This window comes from Equus asinus, chromosome 5 (genome assembly GCF_041296235.1).
Source record: "Equus asinus isolate D_3611 breed Donkey chromosome 5, EquAss-T2T_v2, whole genome shotgun sequence".
NCBI classification, from domain to species: Eukaryota; Metazoa; Chordata; class Mammalia; order Perissodactyla; family Equidae; genus Equus; species Equus asinus.
The window spans coordinates 22,478,360-22,503,990 of NC_091794.1; the positions used below are offsets into that span (position 1 = coordinate 22,478,360).

The following is a 25,631-nucleotide window of genomic DNA, read 5'->3' on the forward strand; positions in this document are numbered from 1 at the left end:
CCTCAAAGACTAGGAACAACAAACTAAGCCAAAAGCAGAAGGAAGGAAACAATGAAGATCAGAGCAGAAATAAAAGAGACTAGAAAAACAATAGAAAGCTGAATAAAACTGAGTTGGTTTTTTTAAAAAGATAATATTGACAAACCTTTAACTAGACTAACAAAGAACAAAAGTGAGAAGACTCAAATAAAATCAGAAATGAAGGAGACATTACAACTGATACCAAAGAAATACAAAGATTTTTAAGATACCACTGTGAACAATTACATGCCAACAAATTGGGTAACCTGGAAGAAAAGGATAAATTCCTAGAAAGATACAACTTACCAAGACTCAATCATGAAGAAACAGAAAATCTGAACAGACCGATAACAAGTTAGGAGATTGGATCAATAATTAAAAACCTCTCAACAAAAAACTGCCCAGGACTTGAAGACTTCACGGGTGAATTCTACCAAATACTTAAGGAACTAATGCCAATCCTTCTCAAACTCTTCCAAAAAATTGAGGAAGGAATACTTTCAGATTCACTTTACAAGGCCAGCATTACCTTGATACCAAATCCAGCCAAGGACACCATAAGAAAAGAAAATTACAGGCCAATATCCCTGATGAACACAGATGCAAAAATCCTCAAAAAATACTAACAAACTGATTTCAGCATCACATTCAAAGGTCAAACACCATGAGCAAGTAGGATTTATTCCTGGGATGCAAGGATGGTTCAGCATCCACAAATCAACCCACATGATATACCACATTAAAAGAATGAAGGATAAGTATTATAAAATCATCTCAATAGATGCATAAAAAGCATTTGACCAAACCCACCATCCTTTCATGATAAAAACTCTCAACAAATTAGGTACAGAAGGGATGTACGTCAACATAATAAAGGCCATACATGATAAGCCCACAGCTAACATCATACTCAATAGTGAAAAGCTGAAAGCTTTTCCTCTGAGATCAGAAACAAGACACGGATGTCCACTCTGGCTACTTCTATTCAACATAGTACTGGAAATCCTAGCCAGAGCAACTAGGTAGGAAAAAGAAATAAAAGACATCCAAATCAGAAAAGAAGTAGTAACATTGTGTCTGTTTGCAGATGACATGATTTCACGTGTAGAAAACTCTAAAGATTCCACCAAAAAACTGTTAGAACTAATAAACAAATTCAGTAAAGTTGCAGGACAAAAAAATCAATATACTTACACATACTAACAATGAACAATCCAAAAAAATTAAGAGAATAATCCCATTTATAATAGCATGGAAAACAAAGTATTTAGGAGGTGAAAGATCTGTACACTGGAAACTATAAAACACCAAGGAAAGAAACTGAAAAAGACACAAATAAAATACCCCATGTTCATAGAAAGAATTAATATTTTTAAAATGTGCATACCACTCGAAGCAATCTACAGACTCAATGCAATCCCTATCAAAATTCCAATGCCTATTTTCACAAAAATGGAAAAAACGATCCTAAAATTGTATGGAACCACAAAAGACCCTGAATAGCCAAAGCAGTCTTGAGTAAGAATAAAGCTGGAAGCATCACATTACTTGATTTCAAAATATACTGCAAAGGTATAGTAATCAAAACGACATGATATTGGCATAAAAACAGATACATAGACCAACAGAACAAAATAAAGAGCTCAGAAATAAATCCACACCTTTACTGTCAATTGATCTTCTTCTTCTTTTTTTCTTTTTTTGCTGAGGAAGATTCTCCCTGAACTAACATCTGTGGCCAATCTTCCTCTATTTTGTATGTGGGTTGCCGCCACAGCATGGCTGATGAGTGGTGTAGGTTCTCACCCAAGACCAAACCTGTGAACCCAGGCTGCTGAGGTGGAGCACACTGAACTTAACCACTAGGCCACTGGGCCTGCCCCAAAAAGGGGCCAAGAATACACACGGAGAAAAGTTTCTTAAATAAATGGTTTTGGAAAAACTGGATATCCACATGAAGAAGAATTAAATTGGACCCCTATTTCACACCATGCACAAAAATCAACTCAAACTGGATTAAAGACTTAAATGTAAGTCTGAAACTGTAAAACTACTAGAAGAAAACATGGGAAAAAGCTTCTTGACATTGGTCTGGGCAATGATTCCTTGGATATGACCCCAAAGGCACAGACAACAAAAGCAAAATTAGACAAATGAGATTGTATCAAACTAAAAAGCTTCTGTACAGCAAAGGAAACAACAGAATGAAGAGAAAACCTACAGAATGGGTGAAATATTTGTAAACCATACATGTGATAAGGATTAATATCCAAAACACACAAGGAACTCAAACAACTCAATAGCAAGAAAACAAATAACTCAATTTTAAAACGGGCAAAGGATTTAGAAAGACATTTCTCAAAAGAAGACATACAAATGGCCAGCAGGTATATGAAAAATGCTCAACATCACTAATCATCAGGGGAATGCAAATCAAAATCACATATCACCTCACACCTGTCAGAATGGCTATTATCAAAAAGATAAAAGATAACAAGTGTTGGTAAGGATGCAGAGAAAAGGGAACCCTTGTACCTTGTTAGTGGGAATGCAAACTGGCACAGCCAATATGGAAAACAGTATGGAGGTTCCTCAAAAAATTGAAAATAGAACTACCATATGATCACCAATCCCACTTCTGGGTATATATTCAAAAGAAATGAAATCAGTATCTTGAAGAGAGATCTGCACCCCCATGTTCACTGCAGCATTATTCATAACAGCTAAAATACAGAATCAACCTAAGTGTCCATCAACAGACCAACAGATAAAGAAAATGTAGTATATACACACAATGGAATATTATTCACCCCTAAAAAATAAGGAAATCCTGTCATTTGTGACAACGTGGATGAACCTGGAGGACATTTTGCTAAGTGAAATAAGCCAGGTACAGAAAGACAAATACTGCATGATCTCACCTATATATGAAATCTAAAAAAGTTAAACTCATAGAAGCTGAGAGTAGGATAGTGGTTAACAGAGCCTAGTGGGTAGGGGAAATGGGGAGATGTTGGTCAAAAGGTACAAAGTTTCAGTTACACAGGATGAATAAGTTCTTGGAATCTAACATACAGCATGGTGACTACAGTTAGTAATACTGCATTGCATACTTGAAATTTGCTAAGAGAGTAGATCCTAAATGTTCTCATCATACCAAAAAAGTAACTATTTGAGGTGATGGACAGATTAATTAGCTTGATTGTGGTAATAATTTAACAATGTATATGTATCAAAACATTGTGTTGTGTATCTTTAATACATACGTTTTTTAATTTGTCAATTATACCTCAAAAAAGCTATAAAAAACCCTAATGTCTACTTTCAATATTAACACCTCCTTGACAAAATCAAAGGCCAGGTCTTAACTGCTAACTGTGTGTGCAGCACCTGCAGCACAGCAGAGCACAAACGGTATACATCATACTTACCTTCACAAAAGAAAAATCAAACTTTGACATTCTCACCATTTTCTATGATGCAAACTTTGCTGAACACATATATATAAGATGTTTTCTTCAAATGACTTAAAACAAATACATTTATCAATTACCCCTCTCCTTCAAAACAGAAAAACCCAGAAATGAAGAAGAAACACAAGAAATAATAGAAAATTTTAAAAACCATTTTGGAAATCAAGGAACAGGAAACAGGAACAGGAAAATGAATAATTACAACAAATAACACCTTAAGAAAAAAAGAAAGTTGAAATGAAGCATAATTTTAAGAATCAAAAAGAAATTAACTAGAAACTAAACATGTAGCTACTTTATGACCCAATAATTTTACTCCTAGGCATTTCTCTCAGAGAAATGAAAACTTAAATTCACACAAAAACCTGTACATGAATGTTCATAGCAGCTTTGGTTGTAAGAGCCCAAAACTGGAATCAGCAAGCATGTCTGTCAACAAGTAAATGGTTAAACAAACTATGGTACATACATACCATGGAATATTACACAGCAATGAAAACAAACCAACCACTGATACATTCAACAGTTTAGATGAATCTCCAGGAAATTGTAAATGAAAAACAACCCAATTCCAAAAGGCTACATACTATTTAATTCCATACTTATATAACATTTTTTAAATGACTCAGGACAGATTAGTGGTTGCCAGCACTCAGGGAGGGGTTGGAAATGAGAGGCGAGGAGGTAGTTGTAGTTATAAAAAGGCAACACAAAGGATCCTTGTGGTGTCGGATCTGTGTAATATCTTAACTGTAATGGTGGATACAGGAGCCTACATAGGTGATAAAACTTAACACACACACACATACACACACACACACGTATACAAATAAAACTGGGGAATATATTAATACCAGTATCCTGGTTGTGATATTATACAATAATTTTGTAAAATGTTATCATTGAGGGAAACTGAACAAACTATACAAGGAATTTCTCTGTATTATTTACTACAACTGCACGTGACTTTACAATTATCTCAATTTTAAAAAGAAAGAAAAAGAAATGAACTAAATGCAATGTGATGTCCTACAATTTGACCCTGCAACAGAAAAAAGACATTAACAGAGAAATTAGTGAAATCCGAATAATGTATGGAGTTTAGTTAATAGTAATGAATTAATGTTAGTTTCTTAGTTTTGACAAATGCACTTTGCTAATGCAACATGTTAACATTAGGGAATAATGGGTGAGCAGTACACTGAACTCTGAACTATCTCTGCAAATTTCTACAGTAAATCTAAAACTATTCCCAATAATTTGTTCATTTAAAAAAATTTTAAAGAAATAAGCAATAAAAAAGAATCAAGAGAAAGTTATAAATAATGAAGATAAGCAATGCAGATAATAGGATTCCCTGAAGAAAAAAACCAAAGCAAAGGTACAGAACGAAAAACCAAAATCCAGAACACTTACCTGAAATTTTAAAAGATTTGAAGCTACATACTGAAAGAGACCACCATGTACCTAAGAATATCAACCCAGAATGACTAACAAGTCATTCTGATAAAATTAATAGACTTAAAAATAATCCTTTGAAAGAAGACAAAAGTGCCCACTCTTACAACTCTTATTGAACATAGTACTGGAGGTTTTGGCCAGAGCAATTAGGCAAGAAAAAGAAATAAAAGGAATTCAAATAGGCAATGAAGAAGTGAAACTCTTGCTGTTTGCCAATGACATAACTTTATGTATAGAAAACCCTAAAGAATCCATCTGAAAACTATTAGAAATAATCAAGAACTACAGCAAAGCTGCAGAGTACAAAATCAACTTCCAAAAATCAGTTGCATTCCTATACTTTAATAACGAACTAACAGAAAGAGAACTCAAGAATACAATCCCATTTACAATCCAACAAAAAGAATATCTAGAAATTAATTTAACCAAAGAGATAAAAAAAACCTATACAATGAAAACTCTATGATATTACTGAAAGAAATTGATGATGACATAAAGGAATGGAACGATATTCCATGCACATGAATTAGAAGAATAAACATAGTTAAAATGTCCCTCCTACCTAAAGCAATCTACAGAATCAATGCAATCCCAATCAGAATTCCAATGACATTCTTCATGGAAATAGAACAAAGAAACCTGAAATTCAGATTTGGCAACAAAAGACCCCAAATAGCTAAAGCAATCCTGAGAAAAAAGAACAAAGCTGGAGGCATCACAATCCCTGACTTCAAAATATATTACAAAGCTATAGTAATCAAAATAGCATGGTACTGGTACAAAAACAGACACAGAGATCAATGGAACAGGACTGACCGCCCAAAATAAAACCACACATCTACAGACAGCTAATCTTCATAAAAGAGCTAAGAATATACAATGGAGAAAGGAAAGTCTCTTAAATAAATGGTGTTGAGAAAACTGGACAGCCACATGCAAAAGAATGAAAGTAGACCAATATCTTCTGCCATACACAAAAATTAACTCAAAATGGATCAAAGAGTTGAAGGTAAGACCTGAAACCATAAAACTCCTAGAAGAAAATATAGGCAGTACACTCCTTTGACATCGGTCTTAGAAGGATCCTTTCAAATACCCTGTCTACTGGGACAAGGGAAACAAAAGAAAAAATAAGTGAGACTTTCTCAGACTAAAGAGCTTCTACAAGGCAAAGGAAATCACGAACAAAATGAAAAGACAACCCACCAACGGGGAGAAAATATTTGCAAATCATATATCCGATAAGGGGTTAATCTCCAAAATATATAAAGAATTCACACAACTCAATAACAAAAAAACAAACAACCTGATCAAAAAATGGGCAGAGGATATGAACATTTTTCCAAAGAAGACAGATGGCCAATAGGCACACGAAAAGATGTTCACCATCAGTAATCATCAGAGACATGCAAATCAAAACTACACTAAGATATCACCTTACACCCTTTAGAATGGCTATAATCTCCAAGACAAAAAACTAACAAATGTTAGAGAGGATGTGGAGAAAAGGGAACCCTCATACACTGCTGGTGGGAGCACAAACTGGTGCAACCACTATGGAAAACAGTATGGAGACTTCTCAAAAAATTATAGAGGGGCCAGCTCAGTGGCACAGTGGTGGAGTTCACAGGTTCCTCTTTGGCGGCCTGGGGTTCACCTGTTCGGATCCCAGGTGCGGAGCTACACACTGCTTGTCAAGTCATGCTGTGGCAGGCATGCCAAATATAAAGTAGAGGAAGATGGGCACGGATGTTAACTCAGGGCCAGTCTTCCTCAGCAAAAAAAGTGGAGAATTGGTGGCAGATGTTAGCTCAGGGCTAATCTCCATCAAAAAAATAAAAATAAAAACTAGAAACACCATACAAACCAGTTATCCCGCTACTGGGTATTTATCCAAAGAACTTGAAATCAAGAATTCAAAGAGATTTATGCACCCCTATGTTCACTGCAGCATTATTCACTATAGCCAAGAAGTGGAAGCAACCCAACTGTCCACTGACTGACGACTGGATAAAGAAGATGTAATACATATATACAATGGACTACTACTCTGCCATTAAAAAAAAAAAGACAAAATCGTCCCATTCGCAACAACATGGATGGACCTTGAGGGTATTATGTTGAGGAAAATAAGCCAGATAGAGAGAGACAAACACCATATGATTTCACTCACATGTGGAAGATAAACTAACACACGGACAAACAGAATAGTTTAGTGGTTACCAGAGGGGATGCGGGTTGGAGGGATAGACACAAGAGATAAAGGGGCACATTTATATGGTGACTGACAAATAATAATGTACAACTGAAATTTCACAATGTTATAAACTATTATGACCTCAATGAGAAAAAAACCAAAACTAAAAAAATTAAAAATAAAATAATCTTTTGATATTTAGGCCAAAAGATCATGCAACTTGTAAGATAAAGAAAATAAGACTATCATCCGACTTTTCAACGGCAATGCCTTTGCCAGGAAAAAAATGGAGTTATAGATGTGTGATATTCAAGGAAAGAAAATGCGAGCCAAGGATTTTATTTTCAGCAAAAATGACCTTCAGATATAAAGAGCACAGACAGTATGTTACGAACATGCAAGAAAATTCATGAAAAATTTTCCTATGAGCCTTTCCTAAGGCAATCATTAGAGGGAAAGCTTGAGACAACCAAAATGACTAAAGAAACATCATCACAAGGACTGGTGGTGAGCATTCAATATATGGTTACTCGTAAAACTAAGCCTGGAATGGAGATAGCATAATATTTAATGTTTATGTGCTCTGACAATACATGGGACTGCCATGAAAAAAAGATGGGGGAGAATGTGAATACCATATGCAAAAGAAACCTTTCAAAATTGTTTTCAATAACCAAAACTGATGGCGGTTGTATCAGTATTATTATTCCTTGACTACTGTATGTGCCACATAGAATTAAAGTAAGTGAGTAATTATGGGCATAGTAATTCTACCATATTTTCAGTAGGAAAAAAGAATACAGACATAATACAGAAGAAATTAAGAACCCCAAAGTAAAAACTGATCTTGAATTTGAATTGAAAGTATCAGCATGCACCTACAAACTATCTTACCTTAGTATATATATTTTCCTATCTCTGTCCACTGAAAAGGCTTAAAAACAATGACAAACTGTAAAGCAATGAGCATTTCTATTGCCTAGACTGGAATCTTTAAATACCCTTTCCCACTTAAAAATATTTTTCTTGGGGCTGGCCCCATGGCCAAGTGGTTAAGTTCGCGCACTCCGCTGCAGGCGGCCCAGTGTTTCCTTGGTTCGAATCCTGGGTGCGGACATGGCACTGCTCATCAAACCACGCTGAGGCAGCGTCCCACATGCCACAACTAGAAGGACCCACAACGAAGAATATACAACTATGTACTGGAGGGCTTTGGGGAGAAAAAGGAAAAAAATAAAATCTTTAAAAAATATATATATATATTTTTCTTAAACAGAAAGGCCTCTTAGAGAAATGGCTGATTTCAGTCCTGAAGTAGGAAATGTACAAAATGAGCCTGAAACATCTTGTCATACAAAATAGCAAGGAAGCTTTCAAAGACTACTAGAGTCATGTCAAAAGGGCCCAGGAGCCAAACTAAAGAGGTTCCCACAGGCCAAAGGAACAATTATGAGTTTCTAATAAGAATATGAATTGCGACAAACTGAAACTCACCAAAAATATTTAAATCCACAAGTTCGTAATAATAATAAACCGGTCATCATCTGAACTAATTATGTTGAAAACCAGTAAGTACAAGGATTTATCTTGTCTTTTCTATTTGAACTTTACCATTTGGGAAGCAAATAGTAGATGAGGGAACACATCTCCTTATAAAATTATTCCAGCTATTAAAGGAAAACAAAATGGTAGAACTGGAATATCTAGTCTAATACTTCACAAGTCTCAATGAATTCATGGATCGAGACATTGAGCATCAACAGCTGATAACAAAGAAGAGCAAAAACCAGACATAATGAACCTCCTGATGAAAGAATATACCACCACCTATAGCCTTGCCAAAGGGATCGAACCTGAGTCCTGTGAAGCCTCTGGATCCAGCTGTTAATTTGCAATAAATGAAGAGGACAGAGGAGTATGTTGAACTGCCCCATGAAAATGCAATTCTCAGAGTGTGGGAAACTCCACAGGTCAAAAGGCCTAATTTCTTCAACAGAAACTATGAAAAATACGTAAGAGACATATGAAGTTATTCTTTAAAAAAAGGAGGGAGACAAGATTCACATTTAAGTGACAAAACCATAAAGAAACCACAAGGAAGTGATTACTTTGGAAGGAAAGAGAGGGCCATAATTGGGATGGGGCACAGGGAGGGTTTTCTTGACGACTAGCAAAGTTATACTGCCAGTCCTGACAATATACCTGGTGGTTGACAAGAATGCTTACCTTATAATAATTCATTAAAGTATACATTTTTTTTGGTGTGTCTTTTTGAACCTGAGTTTTATTTCATAATAAAAAGGTTTTTAAAAAATCAATTAACAGCTAGAGCTGTCCATAGGGGAGTTTCTCCACTTAACTCCTAGCTTTGTCACACACATCTATACATACCTCACTTTCAGTTCAGATTCCCCCAGCAACACCCAACCCACCTCTATCATAGCCCTGCTCTTCGCACCCACACATTCTGCCCTACGTAGCTTGGATCCTACTGCTACTACCTTTAGGGCTAAACAGAAAAGTACTGAGATTTAGACACAGTGATAACGTTTCTCAACCATTTTTAAACCATACACCCTTTAGAGAAAAGTAAAACTACAGTGTGTGAGCAAATATGAGCACACACATACACACCCAAGGTGGTATGCCCTAGATCAAATCTTTTGCATATCACCATTAGCCGAGAAGATTGGGATGGATATGTAATTTCTATTGTGAAAATATGATTTTTTTTCATTTTCCAAATATAAAATGAAAATCCTGAATGTTTTTTTTGAAACTGAAACTCCCCCTCAATCTACCACTACCACACATGAGATTCTGATTCACCCTCCCTACAAGGGTGTGTCTCCATCAGCATCCTAGTGAAAATTATTGCACGTGAAGGACACATACAGATGAACACAGGATAATGATAATATTAATGGTAACAATTACTGAGCAATATGTATCAGACACTTTATATACATTTCTCTCTAATTCTTACGAAAACTGCAAGGTAGGTATTATCATCATCCCTATTTTATAGATGAGGAAAACTGACAGTCAGAGAAGTTAAGACATTTCAAAGTCCCTCAGCTAAATTAACATTATTGAATAAGATTAAAAAGCTCTTTGAATGGAAAATGGGTTACTTTTCTCACATAACCATTTAAAAATATGTACATTTGAAGAAAGGAAAGACCAGTATCAGGGATGTACCATTCTAGGCCAAAGTGAAAGGAGCATCTCATATACTGACTCAACACTCTGAGAGGTACGTGAGAAAGCATATGGCACAGTGGAAAGGGCACCACGTTGGGAGCCAGCAACTGAGCTTTCAGTCCTAGTTCCAACACAAAGAGGTTGTATTATACTGGGTAAGTCACTTTACAGTTTCCTCATCTTAAAATGGAGAAGACTGACAAGGAGCAGTCTAATGCCCAGTGTTATTATGACTCCATGACTCAAGAGTGATTTCTACAGCTGTTGACATGACAGGAATAATAAGGAAATGTAAATGGGAAAGGCTTCTCAGGCACAGTTAAGTGCTTTAGGTAGCTCAAAGGTTGGGAATTTGAGGGCAAGAGAGCCACTAAGTAGCCATGCTTAACCTAAATGAAGAAAGATGGATCTCCCCTTTAGGTTCACTGTAAGACAAAAATGGACAAATGCATATATAAAAATCAGTAAAGGGGAAAAATTCATGTTGATAGTAATAAATTCATGTAAGGAATATATGTGACTGCTGGACAAGCAATGCTCTTGCTATTGTTTTATGTAGCATGAGAATCATGAGTAGCAACTTGGAAAAAGAATAAGGAGCTTCATGCCAAGGCCAGGCTTCAATAAAACACGTAGGCAAATAAATCAGTCTCTCAAAGTCAATGCCGGACACACCCTCCACAAACTCTGCCACAGGATCTCGACACTTGTATGTTGCGGTGGCACACAGAATTCAATAAGGCTTACTTTCTCAAAGTCTCCACCATTATCAATAATTATTTTCTAAATACCTACTTGATGTAGAGTATTACACTGGGAGACATCAAAATGTAAAAAGAAATATAAGGCTAGTCCCCAACTACAGAGAAGCTAGTACAAAATGCGTGGGAAAATGAAATAACTGAAGACAGTGAGTGCATGCCTGTGTGCACATGCCTGTGCACCATTTGCTTTGGAATTTAAATCACATTTTCCCACAGAAACAACAACACAGAAAATGGTTAGACCTCTAGGTCATTCCTCAAACTTATTTAATTCATATTTAGGTAAGCCTCAGCAGTTTTCCTTAATTCTCAAAGTGATTCTCAACCAGTTTGAGGAGGTGACAGGAAATAGTGCTATATAGCTGGGAAAAGCAAATGCAATATTATAATTTTACCGTTAGAAAATTAAAACTCCTTTTCATGACACAAAACTCCACTATTTTCAATAACAAATTTAGAAGTAAATGATAGCTATAATTTATATACACAGTACTATGCACTAAGTACTGCTCCAATTACTTAACATATAATAACTTACTTATTATTTTACTCACTTTATTATTAAAACAACCCCAAGGAGGAGGTGCCTACAATATCCCCAGTTTTAGGGAGAGTAAACCAAGGCATAGGGTGATTAAGTAATTTGCCAGTCACAGAGCTCAACAAAGCTTCCTGGCTGGTCGAGATAGAGAAGATAATCTATTTTCTGAGTAACCTCATCACCCAACATTCTTCACTGGGGCTGAAAATAGGGCTGGAGGCATGAAGGCACACATATCCTTTATATTTACTTACAGTTTTATAAGCACTATTTTTGACCAATACACAGACCAAAATGAAATGATTCAGAGTAGTATGACCCCAAAGAATTCCATATTGTTTATACTACAGATGGGCTCACTTAAGGGCACAAGGATATACAAACATGGACGTTCACTACAGCAGTATTTGTGATGGTTAATGACTGAAAACAACCAAAACCTCCATCAATAGAGGACAGGCTAAATACATTTTGATATTTCTACAAGGGAATGCTGTATAGCCTTTTAAAAGAATGAGGTAGTTTTATACTTATGGGTATAGAAAAATACCTAATATATAGTATTGAGTGGCAAAAGAAAGGTATAAAATAGTATGTGTATTATGATTACACTTGTGTGAGAGAGAAAATGAGGGGGATAAATATATATGTGCTTGAATATGATCAGAAAGTTTCTTAAGAATAAACAAATTATTCACAGTGCCTACTCTTGGGAAGCGGGGAATGGGGAAAAGGGTCAGCAGACAGAGGAGAAAAAGATTTTTTTTTAATATTAAATCCTTTCGTATTGAATTTAATTTTGCCAAAAGCACATATTGCTGATTTTAAAATAGCTTAATTAAAAATAGAGTATTACAGAACCTAACATCCTTTTATATAGTGGTTCCTAACAATAGACTAGTATGTAATGACCAGTGGTGAGATACGTCTCAAATAATTTATTCCTAATAGTAGTGAACCTACATAAGTTTATGACTTACTTTTTATAAACAAGAGTAAAACCTATATCCCTTTAATTAATCCATTAACACAAAGGGTTAAAAAGAGAGGAGGCTTTTAAGAATCAAGCAAAGGAAAAAGGAATTTTCCCTTAAAGATGATTACTTTTAGGAGAGGCTGGATCCCAGGCCTCAGAGAAAAAAAAAAGAATGGAAGTTCCCCCCAGTCTGGAAGTCCTTAGAGATGCAAACAGACTTCTTGAAAAATAAGGAAACACCTTTACGTGATCTCCAAATTGGGTTGAGAGGGTCCCAGGGAATGGGCAAGAATTTCTTCTTTCATCTTTTTAAATGTTTTTGAATATTTTATAATATAAGTAATATATTTACAGGGCTATCATATATTATCCATAATTAAATATACAATATTTGGAGGATGTTTGCTCAAAACTGTTTTAGTCACAGGGTATGCAATTAAAAATATTTGGAAGCTACTAATGTAGTCAAATTTAACGCAGTGAAGAGGAAGGCATTAAACGGTCATTCCATGATCGAGAGATGAAGTAAAAGCTGTGAAACAGTCAGTTGACAATGTCTTGCAATTTTTTAGTTCTCTTCAACTTTTAACTGGACATCTAATTCCATAACTAAATCCTGTCACTTTCCAGAAGAACATTTCCTGATTTTGACCATTCGTAATCATTCTGATCATCCAAATTTAATTACTTCATGCTTCTGGAAAGGCCTCTTGCCTTTTTGCAGAGAATTCACTGCCATCTTGCACAGAAGGGTAAGATTCTTTAAAAGCTCATAAAGTTTCCAACTATCTTCAAAAGTAGTATTTATCTACCCAGCGATCTTAAATATCTCTGTCTCACTCTTAAGTCGTCCTCTCCCCACAGACCAGCTGGAACTCTTTAAATAAGTCAGACAAATATATTCCTCGTTCGTCAAGGGGCTGAACCTTCCCTTCACACTCCTACACACCACTCCCGTTATGCGGAATAAACATCCTGCACACCACCAAATCAAGTTCTTTTTCCTCCAGAACTTTCTTCAGGGCTCCCTTTCCTCTAACAGCCTGCCCACCTTATTCCTGGGATTTTAGTGTTGGTAGGATCGCAAGGATCATCCTTGTCTCCGAATCGCTCCAGAAACTCATTAGCAGAATCGTTCGACAGGCCCTCGTTGGCGTTAACAGCCCCAGTGTTTCTGTGATCTCCGCCCTCACGACCTTTGATTTGTTTGGGTCCCGCCTCCCCTTCCGGACACGAAGTTTGTTCCGGGCCTGAGCGCAGGGGCCCAGCAGGTTCTCTCCTACGTCAGCTGCTGCGAACCCAGGCCGGCACGAACAGGCCGCTCGGGGAGCAGGGCCCCGCGGACAGGACTGACCCGAGCGCCTTTCTCCGTCGCTTCCGGAGAAGAAACGTCCTGGGTGGGGGCCGACAGCACATATGTCCCCAAGGCCGCGCAGGGCGACCCCGAGGCCCTCTTGGAGGGGCGAGCTAGAGTTTGGGCGACTAGAACTAGGCCTGGTAGGTAAAGTGAAGCGGATGAAGGGCCGGATCCCGGACTGAATCAGGGAAAGGCGGGGCAGGGAGAGGACCCGAGTGTGGCTGCTTCGGCAGCCCCCGCGGCCCCTGTGGTGAGGGTGACTCTAGAAGGGAAGGAGTTGGGGAGCGTCCCCTCACTCACCTGGAAGAGGCTGCCACCGGGGGCTTTAGCTGCCCCGCCTCCCAAATTTAAGCCACGTCAGCTCGGGAATCCCAAACGCGACACCTACCGCCGCCGAACCCGGCCAAGGAACTCAACCCCTCGCAGTTGGGACGGAGATGGAATTAGGACAAGGACCAATCAGGGCTGTCGGCAGAGCGTTACCAGGGAGACCAGGCACGCCTTGTTTGTAACTACCCCATCAATAATGACAGAAACCAATCAACGTCAGGAAATGCTCCGCTTCCTCAAAGAAACAGCCAATGGGCTCTAGAGAGTGGTGGAGGGGCGGGGTCAGACGCTAGCGAGCGTTCCGGAAGAAAATCTGGGGGAGAGCCGGAAATGCCGGGAGGGCGGGCATTCTGGCAAAGGTCAGGTGTTTGCAGTGTGAGGTAGGTCGGCTGGCTTCCTCCAGTTCCTCCGCCACGTAGGCGGTGACTGCCCTAGGCTAAGGCTTCGGTTTTTGGGGAGACCCGGTACAGCGGGCACCAGCTACCCTTAGGATTGTTGAATGAGCTGTGAGAAGGGCGTGGGGATGTGGGTTTTGCTCTTAGAGTTATTAAATATTAGAGCCGGGAAGTAGGTCGTCTCATATGACCTTTTAGGGATGAAAAATGAGAACCGGATTAAAGTGACTCCCCCAAAGACAAATAGCGACTTAGTGATGGAACTCAGGCTAGAACCCGGCGTCTATATGAAAGTGGGTCAGAGATGTCTCTAAGGACACGAGCGAGAGATAATAGTAAATACTAGGAAAATGTCTCTCAAGAAGTAGTGGTGCTTGAGCTGGGCCTTAAGCAGACGGTGAAATTTGAGGGCTCCAGTCCTGAAATGGGAGTCAGTGAGGAACTCCAGTAACAGTCGCCGAAATCATGCATTATCTCCGGAAGCCCCTAAGGGAAGGGGCAAAAGCTCCCGTGATTTCAGGCACTCTTGACAAGAAGAGTATTAGTTTGAATTTATTGAGTCTTATTGTGTGCCAGGTATTCAGCTAGCCCACTATATGCATCCTCTCCCTAATGCTTACACACCCCTTTGAGGTTCAAACATCCACTCAGTAAGGCGTTTGCAGGCTACCCGTCTAAAATTGCAGTCCCCTGTGGTTAGTGTACACTGCTTTTGGATCTGGAGATAGAGCTGAGATCAAAAGAGACAAAAACTCCTGCCATTTTGGAGGTAATAATTTAGTAAGGAGAGAGAAAATAAAGATAAATGAAAATTATAATTTGGCAGATGGTGAAATGCTTAGGGAAAAAATAAGCCAAGAAGGGGTATAGTGCACTCAGGGGACAGCATTTTAGAAAAACTGAGACCAGGCCTGATGACTTGTTTCATGCTCTTGAACTTAAAAACTTGGAATGTGCAGGGCAGCCCTTCCAGAGCCCAACATGAGACATGAGCCAGGGCTTGGAACGTATTCTGCAGACTCTCCCATGAGCTTCTAATTGAGGTCGGGGGCAAGGGAATGTTGCTGAATATCAACTGCACCTGTTTAGGGCTGAGGCACCCAGCCCACTGCATCGACAGCTGAAATTGCTCCCTGATTTTGTGCAGACCTCTCACATAGCGGGTCTGAGTTATATTTTAAATATAGTTCTCGTTAAATAAAACACTCATTAGTCAGGATTCCCTAGGGGTGAAGAAAAGTCTAAATTATGAGATTTGGATTTTGTATGAAACTATCTGTGTATACTTGCCCTGCAGAGCTCTGGGTCCTTATCGCTTATATTCCCCTTTATCAGCAAAAGTCCCAGAAGAATCCAGAGTATCAAAAACCCCGTACTCAAAGCCTGAGAAAAGATCATTCTTCTGAACTCCCCAACCCTCATAGGTAGTAAGTCATGGATATCTCCTCTGGAAGCGTGGATACCTGTCTATACTTTGGTGCCCATTTCTTGACTAGAGCCTGCCTGCAGGATGCAGCTGTAGCAGATGGGAACTGGGGTCCCACCTATGCTGAGGACAGAGAGACTGCTGTTCTGTGAATTGTTTGAACCCTGTTCTGGTGTTCCAAGGGGGCCAATATGGCATGGGGTAGATTTCGGACCATTTGTCTCCATATCACAGTTGGTATTCATCCTTCATACCAATTGACTGCTAGAAACAGATGCCAGAGGAGGCTTTCCACAATGATTGGGACTTTTGTTCTCCTGACTTTCCTCCTGGGAATGTTGATACTCCTGAGTAGGCACAGACCCATGGAGAGACTGGGCTGGCTTTAGGAAAACTGAGACTAGGTGTGGTAAAAGGTTTCATCCTTTTGTACTCCTTAAAATTTAGAATGTACCGCAGCCCTTGGTGTGTATTTTGTTGCCCAGCTCCAGGTTCCTGGTCTCCACAGGTCCCTGTATATAGTCTGTCTTTGAGGAGGGAAGAGACTGAGGTTTGGGGACCTAGTCTGTCTATGATGCCTCCTTGCCTCCTGCTGGATGAGTTTTGAGATGGGGATTAGGGGTGGCAGGTTGGTCTTGGGAGGGCTGTAAGTGTGGAATGGGCAGATGCCCTGGTTCCAGCCTTCTCAGAGGCATCAGAGATGCCTGAGGGATGCAGAAGCTTGCCGGTTTCTGCTCCTACTTTGATGTTAAGGCCCCAAGCTTGTCTTTCAGCTCTTGCTGAGCGTCTTCAAGCAGTAGCAGTTTTCCCAAAGGTGGACAGGGCCAAGTAGGGACTGTGGCACATGGGCGAGCAGGAGAGCTAAAGAAACAGACCAGGCATTCTAGCCTGGGGTTGATGGGGTTGTCTGAGAGCTGCTCCTCTGACAGCCAAAGAAGAGATTGCTGTTAAGACTCCCACCGTGCCTGCAGGAGCTAGAGATGCTAGAGCTGTTTGACTCGAAGGCCTGGAATAGGCTAGGCTCCAGGAGAATTGACTGAGGCCTCTTTTAAGTTCAAGAGTCTTCCCCACAGCATCAGCGGGCTCTGGGTACTTCATGGAGCATGTAGAGCCAGGCAGACAACCTTGGAAGCCATGGTAGGCAAAGGGTGGGGAATGGCTCAGACAAGTGGGCTTGTTTTCCACAGGGGATGAAGCCATGGTGTTTTGTAGAGGCTAACAGCATTCATGCCACAATAAATCTGATACTATTTCTATGTGAATCATTATTGAGCATTTATAATATATGAGGAAGTCATATGGGTGCATTAGTGACTTTCTCACCCTGAGGCACCTAGAGCCAAAGGAATGAGGAATCTGAAACCAAAGAGAAGAAAATTCCTAGGATGTGTAACCATAAAGCTCTTATTCAACGTTCATTTAACAAATACTTTCTAAGCACAGACCATGTGCCAGGCACTGGAGTGGCTTATTTTTGATCTAGGCTCTAAGAATAAATCCTAGGCCTCTAAGCAAGATTTGTGATGGGAGCTCCTCCAGCCCATCAGTTTGAAGGGTATTCTTATCATGAATCTTAGGCGATGTGGCAGGTCACTCTTTTGGAGAACTCCCAAGTACTATAAAATTTCCTCAGGATGCAGCTATATTTAATGACTTAATATACTAGCACAAAGAGGCCACTAGAACTCAAAGTATGTATCAAACTGACATCTCTGATATTCTTCATAGGTGCTTTCAAGGACTGCATCACTGAGCCTACCCTCACCGATATTCCTAGCAAAGAGCATCACCAGAATTAACCAAGTCACCCCACCATTGCTGATATAAGTAATAAATTTGGAGATTTGCATATAGAGCACATAATGTGGGCAAGTCTATGGACTTCCTAATTGTCTCTAATTTGTTCTAGGTGTGTCCTACTCAGTAAACTTCCTGTGATCTTTATCAGGAGATTTCTTTAACAATTAAGAGATTTTCTCCATTTACTGCTTTAGAGTGCTAAGCATGCTGTTTAGGAAGGTGTATTCAACCTAGAGTCAAAACCAAGTTATTAATAGGTTTTGTATAACCAGGAGTTAGCCTCCCTTCTGACCCCTGAAGGAAATGCAGCCCTAGCCTCTGTCTCCTGCCTAATCCCTCTCCACCCTCAAGATTAACAACCTTCTCATTCACTTGCTTTACATTTTAATTAGGCTAACAGGCACAAGAAATACAGACTGATTAATGAATGAAGGACTTGGCTGCATAATTTATAGATCTGGTAATAAGACACCTTATTGGACTCCTGTAAGGACATAGGTGTTGAGTCTCTGATCCCTGGAAGTCTCTTTTCCATAAAAATGTGTGACTTCTTTATGCCCGTGTAGTGCTGACGGTTGCACATTCAAGAGCCAGCCATCCAAGACCTTGCCTCAACTCTCTTGTCTTCTCTATGTCTTATGGGCATCCTATGAAGCCAATTTATTCATTCCATATTTATTATTTTATTTGTTTTTATTAATATTTTTATTCTGCTTATTATTTATTCTTGTGAGTGTATTACGTGAAAATCCAGAGCACTAAAAATTGCTTGGATCTCTTAACATCAGGGCAAGCCCACTTTTCCATGTGTGCTAGACAAATCCACACTCAACAAATAGTCGCTAAGTGCCTCTTCATAATAAATTGGTTGAATAGACATAGTACTTTTTTTCATTCCCTCTGACTGGAACACTTCTGCTCCTTCACCTGGTCAGTTCATTCTTCACTTCACTTCCTGGAGGGGCTTCTGTCCATCTCCCAGACTAAGTTAGTGATTCTCATGTATGTATCACTCCTTGCAAAATAACAGTCACAAGACTTTAAATCATTTACTTGTTTAGGGTCCAGCCTGATGGTGCAGCGGTTAAGTTCACACATTCCACTTTGGCAGCCCTTGGTTCGCCGGATTGGATCCCGGGTGCGGACATGGCATGGCTTCTCAAGCCATGGTGTGGCAGGCATCCCACATATAAAGTAGAGGAAGATGGGCACGGATGTTAGCTTAGGGTCAGTCTTCCTCAGCAAAAAGAGGAGGATTGGCAGCAGATGTTAGCTCAGGGCTAATCTTCCTCAAAAAAAAAATCATTTACTTGTTTAATATTTTTTCTTCCGCTGGAATGTAAACTCCATCAGCAGACACCATCTGTCTTCTGCATCTGGCACAGCATCTTTTATGTTATAAATGCTTATAGGTATCCATTGAATGAATAGCTGTATCTTAGAGCTTAACCTCTCTGACATAATAGACACTTGTTCAAATACTGAGAACTCAGTCATTCAACAGTTAATTGCATACCTCAAAGTGCATAATGCGTAATGGAGGGACTAAAAACAAATGTAGGGCATCATCCCAGCCCTCAAGAGGGCTCCCATGAAGCTGATGGACCATTTTCATGCAACTAATTAAATACCTACATAAATCCCGAGTACCAAAAGAGTGAGTCAGTGAATGATTAACTGAAATGAATGAGTAAGTGGTTCATTTTAGAGTTAAACTTGGGCAAGTTAGTAAGTGTCTCTCGGCTTCAGTTTTCACGTCTATAAAATTGAAATAATAAATGTTCCTATCTTGTAGGGTTGTTGTAATGATTAAATTAGATAATGACCATAAAATACTTAGCAGAGATGGGCACATATCACACAATAAATGTTATTATTTAGTGGTGGTAGTAGTAATATTATGTTCCTGAAAGGAGTCAAGGTGGGATGATTTGATGAAGGGTCAATGAATAGCATATCCTTACATTCTCAGATAGATTAGGTAAGGGACCAACTGTTAACGACTAGTGCTGAAATAATCATCCTAGATCAGTAGTTCTTAAACTTTTGGGTTTCAAGACCACTTTATATACTTAAATATTAATGAAGACCCTATATAAGGTTCTCCAGAAAAACAGAACTGATAGGATGTATATAGAGAGACAGAAGATATTTAGTATAGGAATTGGCTCACGCACTTATGAAGGATGAGAAGTCCCACAATCTGCCTTTGGCAAACTAGAGAACCAGGAAAGCCAGTGGTATAATCCAGTCCCAGTTGAAGGCCTGAGAACTGGGAGCTCCTATGTCTGAGGGCAGACATTCTAGCTCAAGAAGAGACAGCAAGAATTCACCATTCCTTCAACTTTCCTGTTCTATTAGGACCCTCAAGAGATTGGGTGATGCCCGCCCACATTGGTGAGGGTGGGTATTCCTTATTCAGTCTGTTAATTCAATGCTAATCTCTTCTAGAAACAGTCTCACAGACACACCCAGAAAAAGTGTTTTACCAGCTATCTGGGCATCCCTTAGCCTAGTCAAGTTGACACGTAAAATTAAGCATCATAAATCCCAAAGAACTTTTTTTTAGGTGGATTATATCCAGTAATGTGCTGGTAAATGTTTAACAACCAGGGGAAATGTTTCTCCAGGGGTGAAATTTTGGATATGTACCACTTACTGATTTCTGTGGTATGGGCACACCTAGCATGACTGATTTCAAGCTACCAGTGTGTCATAACTGAATATGCAGAGATGTTCAGGAACACACACACACGGTATCTTCTATATACAGGTACAGTAGACATATTAATTTTGTTTTAAAAAGGATTTATTTATAAGTTTATATAATTGATTTTTATTAATGCCTTTTTATTAATATTAGTATGTTTTTCAAATATGAATTAATATTAATATATTCAAGAATTGAGGTTTAATAAATTAATTTTTACTGCTTCATCAAGAGGATTTCTTTTTGTGTTGGTGTTTTTTGTTTTTTTTTTTTTTTTTTTTTTGCTGAGGAAGATTAGCCCTGAGCTAACATCTGTGCCAGTCTTCCTCTGTTTTATATGTGAGTTGCTGCCATTGCATGGCCATCAAGTGATGTAGGTCCATGCCTAGGACCCGAACCCATAAATCCAGGCCACTGAAGAGGAGCACACTGAACTTAACAACTAGGCCACAGGGCCAGCCCCAAGAAGATTCTTAAGTGAAAGTCGTCTTTTGGTTTCAATACTGTGACTGTGTGGCTGTGAAGAATACAATGGCTACTACAAGCGTTGGGTGCCCCTGCCTTGATTTGTGCCAGCAGTTTCACCCACCATTGCTTTTGTACTATCAGTGCAAATATCACCACAGTGTAAAAGGCAAATAACATCTTAGTAGTAGTATGAAAATAGTTTTGACCCTTCTATACTGAAAGGGTCCCTGGGACCCCTCTGACAGGGACCTTGGATCACACATTGAGAACCATTGTTCTATACTGTGGACTCTACAGGAAAAGATTGACTTTAATTTTTTTAAAAAAATTATGTTGCTTATGTTACCTAATTTGAAACTCATTTACCCCTCTACAATATGCAGATGAGCAACTCTCCAAGCCTTTCTAGTTTTACAGACGTTAGGTATGCATCAGTTAATTTTTTCCCATAGAACACAAGCTCTTCAGTTACTCCTCTATTTGGCTGACAACAAAACTGTAGAACCCCTCTTCAAAGAACCCTAAAAGTGAAGTAAGTAGAATTTTAAAAATTTTATTAAGAAATAGGGAACATAACTTTTTAGAAGGAAACTTTTTAACTTCTTTAATTCATGAGTACATTAGAACGGCTATATAAATGTAGTTCTGTTGCCATGAATGTCCTTGCCATTTTGGCAAAGAGAAATAGGCCTTTCAGAACATCATGTTTCCCTCATTTCTTTGAGACATTTAGAAACTGAATGTTTGCTTCATCTTGCTAAAATTTATTTCTTTATAATATTATGTTTAGTGAATAGACGCCTAAAAGACATTTAAAAACAAACTGGCCTAATATTTCCATGTGGTTGCTTTTATTTTAAATGTAAATGTGGTCTATGAGAACAATATAGATGCTTCTATTTTGAAGCATCTTATTTGATCTTATTTGAAATGTATAACTTTTTTGGCATCATTTGGGACTTTGAATATCCCCATTACATATGAATTATTTTGCAACAGTCCTAAGTAAGAAATGATTAAGAGGCTACGGAAAAACCACAGCCATGCATCCATATGTACGCTGAATCATCCAAATGGTTGATTCCATCTTCTCAGATGCTATTGTGTTCACTCAGATGCCTGCCACCACCTTTATTGAGATATTTATTTCTTTATATGGCTTTGAGTTACTGTCAAGTATCCTTTCATCTCACCCTATACGACTCCCATGAGCATTTCTTGCAGGGAAGGTCTAGTGGTAACCAACTCCCTCAGCTTTTGTTTATCTGGGAATGTCTTAATTTCTCCCACACTCTTTTGTTTGTTTGTTTGTTTTGAGGAACATTAGCCCTGAGCTAACATCTGCCACCAGTCCTCCTCTTTTTGCTGAGGAAGACTGGCCCTGAGCTAACATCTGTGCCCATCTTCCTCTATTTTATGTGGGATGCCTGCCACAGCATGGCTTGACAAGCAGTGCGTAGGTCTGCACCTGGTATCTGAACCAGTGAACCCCAGGCCGCTGAAGCAGAATGTGCAAACTTAACCACTGTGCCACTGGGCTGGCCCCTCTCCCACACTCTTGAAGGGTAGTTTTGCCGGATACAGGATTTTTGGGTGAGAGTTTTTTTCTTTTAGCACTTTGAATATATTGATCCACTGCCTTCTGGCCTCCAAAGTTTCTGATGACAAATGTGCTGATCTTATTGAGGATCTCTTGTATGTGACAAGTCACTTTTCTCTTGCTGCTTTCGAGATTCTTTATCTTTGGCTTTCAAAAGTTTGATTATAATGTGTCTCAATATGGGTCTCTGAGTTTATCTTACCTAGAATTCATTGAGCTTCTTGGATGTTTATATTTATGTCTTTCATCAAATTTGGAAGTTTCCAGCCATTATTTCTTCAAATATTCTCTCTGCCCGTGTCTCTCTCTTCTTCTGGGACTCCCACAATGTGTGTGTTGTTGGTCCACTTGATGGTGTCCCACAGGTCCCTTGGGCTCTGTTCACTTTTCCTCAATTTTTTTTCTTTCTTCAGACTCAATAATTTCCATACTGACTTTTTTCTGTCTGCTCAAATCTGCCTTTGAATCCCACTAGTGAATTTTTCATTTCAGTTGTTATACTTTTCAGCTGTGTAATTCTTTTTTGGTTTCTTTTTAGGTTTTCTGTCTCTTCACTGATTTTTTCATTTTGTTCATTCATCATTTCCCTGACTTTCTCTGCATCCTTTTTAGTTCTTTGAGCATCTTTAAGGCCATTGTTGTAACGTCTTAGTCTAGTAGATCTTCCGTCAGATCTTTTTCAGGAACTGTTTCTGTTGCTTTGGGTTTTTTCCTTGGTAGGGGCCATTCTTTCCTTTCTTTTATATGCCTTATGATTTTCTGTTGAAAACTGGATATTTGAATCTAATAGTGTGGTATCCCTAGAAATCAGATTCTCCCCCTTCCCCAGTGTTGGCAGTTTTTTGTTATTGTTTTTTTTTGATTGTTGCAGGTTGTCTCTGTGCCAAGGGTCAGCATAAAGTGTAGTAAACGTAAGATCTTCTCTGGTCTTTTCTGAGCCTTTGCCTTTCTCTGGGCATGTGTGGTCACTTTCTAATGTTTTCCATATATGCAGTTGCTTTTGAATGTCCTAGTCTTTTGAATGTCTGGCTCCCAAAAAGGGAAAGGAGAAAAATGAAGGGAGGGGAAAATGGCATACTAGTCCTTTCAATCTCATGTAAGTCACTTCAGCCAGAGGAGGAGTGGCTTGCAACAATGTGAGGAGGTGCAGCAATAACCACACTGTCCTTTGTCTGGACCTCTGTGATCAGAAGCAGCAATCATCCATCAGAGAAGAGATTGCCAGTATTTGGAGGACAGGGTTCTTTTTGTCCACCTTGGCTCCCATAAATTCTGCACAAGGTGCTCCAGGAACATGTGTAGAGCTGCCTGCTGTAGGGTGGGAGTGGGAGCTGCGAGTCAGGGGAATGGTAACTGCTATTGTGCCTAGAGCTGAAATTGAAATTAAATGCAATTTACTGTCCAAGTCTTCCCATGTAAGTTGCAAGCCTTCCATAGACTTCAGAGATCCAAAATAGCTACTTTAGACAGATTCTGCTGGTGCAATTGTTGTCTAAGTAGGGAGACAGATTCCTCGTGCTTCCTACTCCACCATCGTCCCAGAATCTTCTATATATAATTTACTTTTAATAAATAACTAGTTCATAATATTCCCGAAAAATTTAACAATTGGCTTTGGTAAAAACCAGTATGAGAAAACTCTAGCACACCACTACTTATTTGTATCTCTTGATATTTACCGTATTAGAATTAAAACAGAGAAATATTAAAAATATTTATTGATTGGGGCTGGCCCCGTGGCCGAGTGGTTAAGTTCGCGCGCTCCGCTGCAGGCGGCCCAGTGTTTCGTCGGTTCGAATCCTGGGCGCGGACATGGCACTGCTCGTCAGACCACGCTGAGGCAGCGTCCCACATGCCACAACTAGAGGAACCCACAACGAAGAATACACAACTATGTACCGGGGGGCTTTGGGGAGAAAAAGGAAAAAATAAAATCTTTAAAAAAAAAAAAAAAAAAAAGAAAATCTTCAACCTTTAAAAAAAAAAAAATATTTATTGATTAATTTACAAAGTAATAATAAGCTATTATGTGCTAACATAAAAAACATTTTTATGAAAAATAATTATGTTTTCCAAAACAAAAGTTTTAAAGGAAAAAGTGGCACTCTTTTGCATTTTTGCGAAGCTGTTTAGTATCTGGTGTAAGAGAAAAAAACTGGATTCTCATATCTGCTTCTGTATTCAATCTGTCGTGATATGTTGTTTTGTTTCAAGTATTTGAAGAAAATCCATCTTCACACAGCTGGGTGATTAGAAAATAAAGGAAGATTTTAATAGCCTTTTCAGAAAATTGTGGCTATTCTTTCCACACTAAAACTCAGCAAGTTGTAGTTTCTCAACACTGGCTGCAAATTAGAATCGCCTGAGGGGCTTTTAAAATGCACTGATGCTTGGTTCCCACCCTAAAGTAATAAAATTAGATGTAGGGCACAGCAGTTGAGCTTTTAAAAGCACCATAGGTCAGTGCATCTTAAATTTAATGTAAATATGAATCACCAAAGGATCTTATTCAAATGTAGATTCTGAATTAGGAGCGTCTGAGATTTGGCCTTTCCAACAGCCCCCAGGTGATGCTGGCACGGACCATGGACTGCACTTTCACTAGCAAGGCCCTGGAGGTTCTTATGGGCAATCAAAGTTGAGAACCCAAGCAAAGAAGGCCTTGCTAAAAGTTAATTATTGATGGATTAAGATTTGCAGTAGAAAGGTGCAAAATAATCAAGAGAAAAGTAGAGACTAAGAAGAGGAGAAAGCCTTGACAAATCTGGAGCTGTCACTAGTTAGTGCTGAAGAGTGACGGGTTGAGTCTATTTTATAATTAACAATGAGTTAAGAAAAGCAGAGTGTTCTCTCCCAAATTTTTAAATAAGAATTCGGAATCTCTGTCTACAACACTGGGGTGGATGTT

General features: G+C 38.9%; 1 protein-coding gene across 8 annotated transcripts in view; it reads right to left on the reverse strand.

Moving 5' to 3' along the window:
* GOLGB1 (golgin B1) overlaps positions 1 to 14,519 on the reverse strand; it is a 78,256-nt gene extending 63,737 nt beyond the window's left edge. For 4 of the 8 annotated variants that reach the window (XR_011503177.1, XR_011503176.1, XM_070508948.1 and 1 more), the window contains exon 1: positions 14,295 to 14,519. The gene's annotated coding sequence lies outside the window, so the exon portion shown is untranslated. Of the gene's footprint in view, positions 1 to 13,688; positions 14,175 to 14,294 lie in introns of those variants that run through there. The other 4 variants (XM_070508949.1, XM_014829534.3, XM_070508946.1 and 1 more) reach the window with 3 other exon arrangements.
* Between the last annotated feature and the right edge of the window lie 11,112 nt (positions 14,520 to 25,631).